The sequence below is a fragment of the Camelus ferus genome, chromosome 15, assembly GCF_009834535.1.
Source record: "Camelus ferus isolate YT-003-E chromosome 15, BCGSAC_Cfer_1.0, whole genome shotgun sequence".
NCBI lineage: Eukaryota > Metazoa > Chordata > Mammalia > Artiodactyla > Camelidae > Camelus > Camelus ferus.
Genome location: NC_045710.1, coordinates 42148359 through 42158913, shown reverse-complemented (window position 1 = coordinate 42158913; position 10555 = coordinate 42148359).

The following is a 10555-nucleotide window of genomic DNA, read 5'->3' as shown; positions in this document are numbered from 1 at the left end:
ACGTCAGTCTTATCTGCTACTACAGCTGTGATTCAATTTTTAAGGGGCAAGATTTTCCTTCATTAATTTCCCCAAAATGCTCCAATTAAGAAAAAGCAGTTTTGATAGTGGTCCACAGTGAATGACAAAAACAAAATGAAGACCATCACCCTCAATTTCAGTCCCAGTCTCCAGAGAAAACGAGAGACCAAAAGCATATGTTCATCAAAGGAAATGCAGCACTAGTCCCACGCTCCTGCTCTAGCATGAATTCTGAAGAATGCTCTGGCAGCATAAACTAATGTTGAGACCTTAAGCTCAAATAAATCTTGGAAATTCAAAGGGAAACTCAAGGCAGCTGTAAATCTGTCTTTACTGCATATACATTTCAGTCAGGGGCTTCTATATGTAGTATTAGGTTATGTGACATCCCATTCAGCATCTAACTACCTCATAAATAGAGGCAGAGGGGTCATTTTATACTTACAGGGCACCCCCAAAGTGCTAGATGCTATACACTGGGGGTGGGAGAAGGGGGAGCATTTTCAGTTTATTAGGAGAGATTAATAGCACGAACTCTCCACGACCAAAGAGAGTCCCCTTCGGCTCAGCTTTCCGGTTTCCATTTCCTCTTTCTAGGTCCCCTAACAGTCAAGAAATTAAATACTAGGAGAAGCAGCAATAAAGAGTTGTCTCTACAGCGCTGCAAGGCTCTTGAGTGTATCTGCCCACTTCAGTATGGAAATATTGCCAGCTCTATAATATAACAGGAAGAACACTCCCCCTGGATTTGTTTGTTCTTGGCTTGTTTTCCTAGGGCAGATACCGGGGGGGAGAAAATATCGAGCCCCACCCGCAACAGCTCCGTCACAGGCTTACGAGGTCTGAGTCTCACCAGTTTCCTAGTCTTACTCACCTGAATCCTTTCACAATACTCCTAATGAATTCACCCAAAGGCAGGGATTGTAGCTCAGAGAAGCAGAGGGCCTAGGGCAACATTCCATGTCAGAACCATCTCCTGCACCCTCCCTCCCCGGGTTCTTCTGGAAGCTTCTCTAAAGCAGGGTAGGAAGGGATTAGATTGAGCCGGCACTAAGGAGCCAAACAGCCACCGGCTAGTTGAATTGCTTTCTCAGCATCTTCTTCCAGCCCCAGTGCCCTTCAGCCTCAGTCCCAGTAGAAGAATCAACCTCTCTGCTATTAAAGGTGCTATGAAACATGTGAATTCCCTTAGAAATCCAAGGAGTTAATGGCCTCAATACTTCCAGAATACCTAATACAGTCAGGAAGATGGGATGCAGTATGGGGTCTAATGTTTATTTATTGCAAAAGTCAAGAATAGCTGGAAGTCCATTAAGAGGATGTTCAGCAGATTATATTAATTTGTAATTAATTTTCAGTGGTATTTATAAGAGAACCCTTTAATCAGCATAATTCAGGCTTTGAAAATTATAATATTAACTAATATTAATTAAATAATAATTTATAAATTTCAATCGTTTTAATTATCTTTTGATTAAATTACCTGTTAGTCAATTCCACACTGCTTTTGATATTAATTAGCTAACTTAAACATGATCTACTGAAACTACTCCCCTGTGGATTAAGGCATATTGTCTAAACAGGTCAACACTGAGATACTTAAGTGTGACAATTTAGATTGCCTGATTAGCAAAATTAATTGTTTAAAGCACTGGCTTTTTCATTCTCAATTTGCCAGCGGGTAAGGTCTTTAAAAGATGCCCTGGGTTTCCCTAGGCCCAAATTCTGAAGCATCCCACATTCTGTTCTTCCCCTTCTCCTCCCCCCCCTCCTTCCTTCTCTGTTCCTGTTACGGAACATTCCAGTCTTCTGAGACCTAAATTAGTGTCAGCCTATTAATCAGCCAACAAAATATGTCAGAGGAAAATGAAGTTGCAACCCCACCTCCCCCTACAGGCAGATCGCCTGGCCCCTCTCTCAGCGTGCTGTCTCTGCCGGCAGATCTGGGACCTCAGGGCCACAGCCCAATTTAGGTCTCCTCTGTGCAGTGACAACCAGCCCAGACCTCATTTTTTTTTTTTAATGTTAATATTTAATTTAAAGCCACCAACCCTCAAGTTCTCAAAAATGAGTGTGTCATTGACTGCACGTGCTGCTGTTCCGTGTTGGCTGGAGCTTCTCTGCTCCCGGACCCCACCACTCACCCCAGCCTCCCACTTCAGAAGTTCAGATCTTTTCAAATGGGTCTTTTGAAACCAGTTATCAAAGTGACAGTTGATGTTAATCACGAATGTCACCTAAAATGGCAGAGAATACTCTCTAAACAAATAGTAAGAGAGGGATTTTATTTTTTGTCACCTGAAACATAAAAAAAAAAACAAAACCATTTTCCAGAAGCTCCAATGGACCAGCTCCTCTGAGGAAATACCAAGGGAGTATAGAAACTCACACCAGCTAGTATGACATAACTTTGTTCACGGATCATTCTTGTATGAAGGGAAAAGTCCTCACCAAGTAGGTGTTACAAACAGTTTTTACAAAGGGAAAGTGCAAGTGGTCCTTTAAGGTTATTCATATTATAATATATTATACCCTAAATAATTTCATCCCAGAACTCCCTATTTACAATGATTAATGAGGATAAATTATATTTCAGAGCCCTTGACCTCTCCAGCAGTATCTGATGTGTGTCTTGCATTGGAGCTGAGAATAGTAAGGTGCTCGTACATGAAAAGCCACAGCAGTCCACGAAGTAAAGGAACGTCCACAAAGGGAGGGGGGAAAATGAATTTGTAACATCCAACTCTTGGTTGTTATTTCTGACTTATGTTACATAGTTTTGCCGTTTATATAAGCTAAGCCTACAAAATGTACATGTGATACAAGAAGAGGTGTATTGCATGCTCCTGAATTATTGTTATATCTATTATGGTTTTCTATAATTCAGGGTCTAGTGATTTTCTTTTGGTTTTACCTTGCATTGCATAGACTATTCTTAAAAAAAAGACTGAGTTATTTGCATGACAGACACAGTGAAGTAGAAAATTATTTCTATCTATATACTTGGAAAGAAGGTAGTTGTTTTTCTAAAAACTGATTTTGAATGACTTGTAATTATTTGAACAGTGTTAAACTTATGTTCATGGTGTGTTTCTGGACAGACGATTGATCAATTGTTCAAAGGATAAGGGATTTTTGTATAAATACAAACGACCAGTTCTGTTAGTTATTTTGATAAAGGGGGTAGGGTATGGCAGGGATAGGGACAAATGACCATAATGTGAAAATTTTAGAAATATATAATTTCATATTTATTAAATTCATAAACACAAAGCCATGAGTTATGAAAAAAGGAATTTACTGTTTGAAAATACTTTATCTAACAAAAAGAACTCAAATCTTCAGTTACACAGCACAAAGAGCATGCTTACTACCAGGTGAGGCTCATTGGGAAAATATTAATTAAACCTAAATCTCAGTTGGAAATCACTTGTATACAGCATGTGGAATATAAAATACTTTAGAATAACTCTAATTTAAAATGTTCAGAAATGGAAAAAAAACTTTACTGAGCTATTAAAAAATCTAAACTAAACAGAGACATAGTTCTCTTGAACTGAACCCTTCATTGTAAAAAATGCAAAAATTTCCAAATTAATTCATACCTGTACATAATTTCAGTTAAAATCCAACTTTTTGAGTTGGTCATTCTAATGATCATCTGTCAAAACTAGGTATGAAGAATGGGCAAGAATCAATAAGAATCTGGAAAGAGTATTGGGGAGGGAACTGACAGTCAGTAATCAAAATGCATCACAAAACTATACTGGTTGAAGCAGTTATGATACTTTCCAAAACACCAATCATCTACAGAGATAGAACAGAAATCTCTGCAAACACATGCAAAAGGATAGTGTTTACTGTTAAGGTGGTGGCATTTCTATCCGTGAAAAAAGAGGTAAGGTCCTGGGATTATTGGTAAACTATTTGGGGAAAAAAATGTGCCATACTTATGTCACATTATGTTATAAAGAAAATTCACTCCTCAAATAATCTTCCAACAAATTTTTTATCAAGTGCCTCTATGTTCTAGGCAATAGTTCTACGTCCCAGACTATAGAATAGTGAAGGAAGGAAGGAAGGAAAGAAGGGAAAATCCCTGACTTATAGAGTTCAGATTCTGGGGCAGTCAGACACACTGGGGCAACTAAACAGTTAACCAATCAACCAATTAACCAATAATATTATTTTAGATAGCAGTAAGTGCTTTTAAGAAAACGAACGTAGAATCAGAATGTAGAGTAGCAGGGGGCTTAGACCTACTTGAGAGAGGACTGTCAGAGAGGGCATTTTTGAAGAGCTGATACTTGATTGGACACCTATATCAAGTGAAGGTACAAACCATGTGTATTTGAGGGCAGTGTTGTCCAGGCAGAGGTGACTGCAAGAACAAAGGCCCAGGAGAGCGCATGCTTGTGTGTTCCACAGCTGCAAGGTGGCCGGTGTGGTCAGAACACAGAAGAGGGGTGGGAAGCCAGGAGGCCTGGAGCCAGGTCATGCAGGGCCTCTTAGGCCATGGGGAGAACTTAGCATTTTGTTCTAACAGTGATGGAAGTGGGGTGGGGGGTTGGGGGGGTGACATGATCTAATTTACATTTTGAAAGAATTACTGTTTTGTGAAAAGTAGGTTATCAGAGGCTTGCGTGAAAGCAAGGAGACCAGTCAGGAACTCTTGCTGTGAAGCAAGGTGGGAGGTGTGGTGATGTGCAGATAAAGTGAAGGTAAATGGTTGGATTCAGGACACACTTTGAAGGTAAAGCCCATAGGACTTGCTTATATATTGGATATGGGACATAAAATAATCCGAATGATGCAAGAAAAAATTACCAAAACAATATCATCATATTACTAATATATTTTAACCAAAATAAAAACCTTGGAGGGGGCAGGGGGTGGGAAGGGACAGACTGGGATTTCAAAATGTAGAATAGCTAAACAAGATTATACTGTATAGCACAGGGAAATATATACAAGATCTTGTGGTAGCTCACAGCAAAAAAAAATGTGACAATGGATATATGTATGTTCATATATAACTGAAAAATTGTGCTCTACACTGGAATTTGACACAACATTGTAAAATGACTATAACTCAATTAAAAAATGTTAAAAAAAAATAAAATTTAAAAAAAAACCTTGGATAGAATACAAAATAAAGTCTAGAATGCCAAAAAAACAAAACAAAAACAAAAATACTTTTTATTTTTGCTTTTTTTAACATCTTTTTATTGAGTTATAGTCATTTTAAAATGTTGTGTCAAATTAAAAATACTTTTTGATAAGTAGAAAAAATAGTTCTTTCACTAGTGAAAGAGTGGTGGATGCATCTATAAATCATGTATTCAGAATTGGAGAGGTAGGTACACAATCAGTTTAAGGTTCTGTGGGAAACATTATTATCTATTTAACTTTAGTTTCCTCTTCTGATCTCTGTCCTTAATAGTAGATGCTACTTGAGGCATTAGAATGGAGTTCATAACAGGGAAAAAATTAAATCCATAGTCCCCAATCCACATTTCAATAATTCAGCCTCAGCAACCGTCAGCTGCTTTGCCCGAGTTGCTGACAAAGTGACAAAGTTGATAATTCAAATTTCCACTCCTCTTATCTTCTCTGCTCATATTCTAGAGAAGGGGCTATATGTTGTGAACTGGCTGAAAATTAAGCATCCAAATAAAAAATAAAGATGTAATGTTGGCAGTTATTCACATGATAAAATAATTATATTATGCTTAGAATTATCTAAAGTCAAACTTAGCAATAGTGCTAAAGTTTTGTCACAATTCCTAGAAATTTTTTTAATTGTGACATATAAACTAATAATTACATTAAATTTGGTTATTTAAGTTTACTGATATAATTATTTTTATTAGATTTAGGTAAAGATGATACGTAACATTGTTACACACACTTACCAAATGTTATTAGAGAGATAAGAAATAAAAATTGATCTTGAAAACTGAGCTAAAAATATTGAATTTGAAGTAGTGTCCTTTATTTATTTTCAAGCATATACCTATATTCATATCCCTACATAGTTCAAAATTTCCTACAGTATCTAATTACTAGATGTGAGATATACAGTCTTATCTCCTTGTTGGCTTTTATCTAAGGCTTTACACAGCTTATAATAATATGTCAACAAAATTGGTAATTGTACCTTGACTTGTAAAATAAAACTCGTTTTAAGAGTATCGTAAATCTAACAGAGCATGTCTTGTGTTCTGATTGGTAGAAAATTGGATATTAAACACTAGGGACAAAATGGTCTTCTAATTCTGGTACTTGAGTAAGTACAAAGAGAAAAAAGAAAAGGAAAGAAAAAAATCGTTATCTGGAGTTGATAGTTTAACTGATCATGATCAATTTGAAGTGCTTATTGCTTAAGTAAATGACCTTTGGGGTGATTTCATTAGCTCCACATACTGCAAAAGGTTATATCTGAATTCAATTTTATGATTGAGTCTAGATATATAAAATCTCAAAATAGTTTGAAAGGGTGTAAAAAAAGAAAAAAAAAAACCCTGATTTTTCTGAGACAGACTGGATTATGAAAATCCTGCTTGCTTCTCTAATTATTGGTTTCATGTGTGAGTAAATATTTGAGAGAGGAATGACAATGCTCTGATATCATCATCACTTTGGTATTTGTGGTTAGAAAATGAATTTAAAATTAGCTACCAGTTCCAACTTTTTAGTACTGTAAATTACCACATATAAGATTTTGTCTCCCTGGATCTACTTTATTTGTTTGATGAAGTATCTTCACCTTTATAGAACTGTAATACTCTATGATGGTTTGGGTTGGGTTCTACCTTCCTTTCCCTTTAAAAGTGCTACAAAGCATATGCTTATTATTTTGTTAAATTAAGATATGTCTTAAATACTTATGGAAAGAATTTCACATGCTTCCTTGAGATATGTCAGGCAGAAGAACCAAGAAAGAATGTTTGAAAAACAGATTAGGCATTGATACTTCCAATTCTCTCATGCTATTGGTAGATGAAATAGGGCCAATCTTATATCCTCAAATTAGGAATAATAGGGTTAGAGAAAAAAATGCAGAAATTTATGTTAAAAAATGAAACTGTATTTTTATCCAGCTGACCTTAAACCCAATATAATGATCCATTTTCTTATGTTTCATGCTCTTCAGTAATCATTGCCTTTTAGAATATTTCAAAAACATAAGGCAGTTCCCATTTTTTAATATCAGCCTGTTTCCTAATAAGTCTCCTACTTAAAACTTCAGGACCACTTTTGTATTCCTTCCTATTCTTGTGATTTCTCCTCCATCTTCTTCTCTCTTTCTACCACAGGCCTTTTCACAACCAGGGCCACTTTCCCAAACCTCAGTCTCAACCTCTTTTCCTGTGGCAGCTGTGGACCCCTCAGTGGTCCCTCTTCCCTCTCCTCCTCCACCTCACTCTGGCATCCACACAAAGGACTTGAAACTGGACTCCATCACTTACAAGAGATGTGCTTAATGTAATCGCCTGGCATCTTTGAACCTCAGCTTTTTCACCAAGTGAGACTCAAAACTTCTGCCCCATCCTCCTTTATAGGGCTGCTAAGAAGTCTTCTGAATTAAAAGTGCTGGGTAAAGTATTTGTTACCTTGAAAAGTTAAAAGATGGCTATTAAACATTTTATTTTAGAAGAAGCATAAGGACCGAGTGGAAATGGGGAAAGCAGAGACCAGTCTTCGAGTCCCAACAGTGCCCCCCGCTGGTTGTGCGCTCCTGGGCACTTCGCCCAACCTCTGCACATCTGTAAAAGGAGTAATGATATTCACTTGTCTATCACCACTAAAAGGTGCTAATACTAATATTTACCTTAATTTTATTGCAAGGATGAAAAAAAGACTTTGAAAGTTCCTTGTGCAATACAAATAGAATATGACAATTGTCAAATTGACTCTATGGAAACCGTGTTGAATAAATACCATCCTAGCCCTTGATACGAAAAGTATAGGATCCTCTTCCTTAGGGAGGAGCAATGATTCCCGAGGGACAAACAGTACAACCTTTTCCTCTGAAATACTGGTAACTTTTTAATGAATTTTATTTGTGAACTTAGCACTGCACAGGATGATTTTGTGATGATGAAATTAGCAAGTCAGTGGACTTAACAGGGAGTAAAATAATTTTTAGGCCTCCATGGTTTGATGGATATTCAATGATTTTTTTTTAAGAGTTAAAAAAAACTGACATAAGGATAGTGGCTACCTTTTTGGGAAGGGAACAGGTTGGCACTGGGTTGCTGGATGGGTGAAAGGAAGTTTCTGAGGTGTTGGAAATGTTCTTTTCTTGACCAGAATGAGAGCTGCACACACGTTCACTAGGAAACATTCATTAAAGCTGTGCTTTATGTTTTATATGCTCTTACTAACTGTGTGATATGACTTGAAATTTAAAAGTTTAAAAAATTGAAAAAAAAAAAAAGAAACTGACACGGCTGACAACTTTCCACATTTCCAGTGCTCCATGGAAAATAGGGGTTCAACATCTTTTACACTTTCTCACCTACTCAGTGGGAAGAAGACATCATTCCCACTGAATTCTCCCACGTCTTGAAGGGGGTATGACCATAAAGAACCGTGGGCCCTGCGTGTCAGTATTGTCATCATGCACAGCAAGGGGTTATTCATTTTGCACATAATAACTCACACTAACTGATTCCTTGGAGCTGATATTTCTATGTGGCTAGCCATACATATATGGGATAATTAAGTCCCGTACATTTTGAAGGTTTAGGAAGAAAAATTCGGCCATATCTAGAATTTTCGAAATTCTGCTTTACCTTTTTTTCTTTAAAAACATGCATCCTTTTCCTGCTTCCACTCTCTTCCCAGGAAATCTTTCCAACTTGATGTTAAAATTAAAATAAGACTGTTTTATAGTGTAGTAGCTAAGATTCAGAATCTGGAGCAAGACTGCCTGAATTCAAATCTCATATGCCCTTTATATTCACTCTGTGACTCTGTACAATTGTGCCTCAATTTCTTCATCTCATAAATGGGCACAGTAGTAGTACCAATGTCATAGGGTTGTTGTGATTTAATACATGTAAAGTGTCTATGACCATGCCTCGGACACACCCAGTAAAAGCTTAATCAGAACACTAGGAATGAAAGCTTCTCTTGAGGGCTAGCCTTGCTCTTCTGAAGCCCAGGAATTCCTTCTTACTTTATTACGTTTCTCAAGTCCTTCTTTGAGCCATTTGCCTGTTTAGGAATAGATGCTGCTAAGTATTATTTATTTTGTTGCATTTTTTCTGGTCACTCACTACCTAAAGCAGACCTTACATATTTTTCTTTCATGACATGAAACTTAAAACATTTTAGGGTGGATGGCTCATTAAAATATCATTTATTTTCTGCCACTGAAAGGCCAGAGTCTTCTCATCCATCACCATCCCATCCCACCCTGCCTCCTTCTCAGGCAGTACGAACCCACAGTACATTCCCAAGTTCTCTTCCACTGGCCAGCCTTCTGCCACATAAATAAGTGCTTTTAAAACCATAGAGAGAACATTCCAAAATATTTGGAATAAACCACATTGTAGCCACGTTGGTGTGTTTGCTTTTTGGTAGAGATGGAAAGAAGGAGGAAAGACGAGGCAGCTAAGTATATTACGGTATCTGAGAATGGACACATCACTACAGCATCCCTTCAGATGGTAACCATCCTAGACTATGATAGCGAGGAGGAACCTAAGAAGTGACACTGGCCCCCTGTTACAGGAGAGGACCCTGAGTTTCAGAGAGGCCACCTCTTTCCCTAGCGCAGTCAGGAATACACACAGAACAGAGCCAGCTTTCGTGCCTCAGCCCAGCATCCTTTCTTTCCTCTATCTCATGATGTATCTCAGTTGGAATGCCTATGCCGCAGTATCTCAGAGGGAAGGTAATTAAGAGTTACTATCCACGCAGCTGAACAACAAAGGTACATGGCTTTTATACAGCAAGGTACAATCTGGTGGAAATACCACTTCCATCTTCAGCTGTTCAGATAATTAATATTTTGAGAGTACTTAAAGCATGCTCACATACCTTTAATAATTCCAACAACCCTATGAGAAAACTCACTTTCTCTCGCCCAAAGTCACAGAGCAAGTAAGCCGTGAACTCCCAGGCTCAAGCTCAAGTCTTCTTTAAACACCAACTTATATTCTTAAAGAAACCATTCAGCAATTACAGAGACGGAATTAAGTGCTTGGTGTAGGAGAAAACAGAGATGAAAGAGCTCAACCAGGTAAACAACTACACAAAATTAAGGTAAGCGCAGTGACAGAGGTATGCATGGGATGCGACAGAAGCCCAGAGGAGAGGGCAGAGAACTTCTGTGGAGTATGCGATGCAAGCTACGTTTTAAAGAAAGGGAAGATGTTAGCTAGACTAGGCGTTAGGAGAATGGCAGTCGAGGGACGGAAGAACGTGTGATAGCAACTATAGCAGCTCCTTTATGTGGAGCACTTGCTATTCTCAACTATACTATATAATATATATAGTTGAAAAACACAAGGACCTGAGA